The following is a 1,389-nucleotide window of genomic DNA, read 5'->3' on the forward strand; positions in this document are numbered from 1 at the left end:
TCCAGTACTCATCAAACTGGGTACAATGCTGAGACACAGAAGGGGGAATAACTGGTAAATTCATTAGGTTACTTTGTTAGCCAGTGGTTCTTACTGTCTCTGAATAACAGGGGGACTCCAGGCTTCAGTCTGGTCAGCTGCTTTGGTTTCTTTGGTGTGGCAAAATCTTTTTTTCATGATTCTACGCTTTGTCTCCGTTCAGCTTTGTGATACAGGACTTGGTTTTGTTGTGGTATTTGACTGAATTGTATGGTTGGTTTATGGGGCCTTTTCAAATCAAGACATCAGCTGGTATCAAGTTCTGTTGTTAGCTTTCTGTCCAGTGTCGGTTTCTGTTCCAGCCAGAGCAGATTTGGGCAAGTAGAGCAAGGTTTTAAATTTGAAATAAGCAAAAATCGTGACACCGGAGCCCACATATATATTCATTAACGATCAGTGAGCTTACAATTACACTGTAGCATGTAAAAATAAAAAACACTTTTGGTAAAATATGAGGGGGGTAATAATGCCCTACTTAACAAAAATGTAAACTCAAGGAAAGACTAAAAACTGCATCATTAAAAAATTTTTGTTGCCTGGCAAAATAAAGAACTTGTGAAAAGAAAGTCAGTAATGCAAGGCCTCCTTAAACCATTTTCAAAGTCAAGTCTTCTTCCTTCCTGCTTTACACATAGGCCTATTTGTTTCTGTGAGGAGTATATTATAAAGGAAAACCAAGAAAAAGTTGAAGCTGACATTTTTTTGAGAAAGTGCTTTTTACTTAACATAGTAAAAATCTCCCTTTACTTTCAATACTTTTCTTTGTTAAAAATGTATGAGTTTAGTCCATCTCCACAACTAAGGAACTCTTAAAACCACAAAGCAGATCAGTCTGTTCCGTAAGACCAGGTCATTTCACCATTTACAACTAGCTGACTGCAGTACCAGTAATCGTGTGCACCAAGCTCTACTGTCCTTTCCTTCTAATTTAGATTTACCTTGTACAGTGGTGCTAATTGATTGGCAGCAAGGTTTGTGAACGAACTGGTGAGGAACTTTACTGAAAAGAGTGAATGTTTAGGGTGAATAAGGGGTACCTAATCAGGCAAGTACATGATGCTTTGATGATCACAGATACTCAATTAAAGCAGAAGAGTGAGTTACAGGGTTTATAATTATCAACTCCGAATGATCCAAAATACATCCTGCATTTTGCTCCTTGTTAGAAGTTTGCAAAGAAAGATAACGTGCCTAATCCCAAATGCCTACTCAGCTGTAATATATAGTGTAATTTTTAAGCTGATAAAACAGAAATCTCTGAGGAGGTAACAGCCTAGAGACTCAGCGTGTTTGGAGTAAGGACACAGATAATTTTTTCTTATGTTTATTTATTTTCCATATGAATGCCGA

The 1,389-nt window shown here is 37.4% G+C and overlaps 1 protein-coding gene across 1 annotated transcript in view; it reads left to right on the forward strand.

The window, feature by feature from the left end:
- Window positions 1-1,389, forward strand: part of CIR1 (corepressor interacting with RBPJ, 1) — a 21,450-nt gene that overhangs the window by 14,503 nt on the left and 5,558 nt on the right. The window lies entirely within an intron of this gene.

Source organism: Buceros rhinoceros, unplaced genomic scaffold (assembly GCF_000710305.1).
Source record: "Buceros rhinoceros silvestris isolate BGI_N320 unplaced genomic scaffold, ASM71030v1 scaffold37098, whole genome shotgun sequence".
Taxonomy (NCBI): domain Eukaryota; kingdom Metazoa; phylum Chordata; class Aves; order Bucerotiformes; family Bucerotidae; genus Buceros; species Buceros rhinoceros.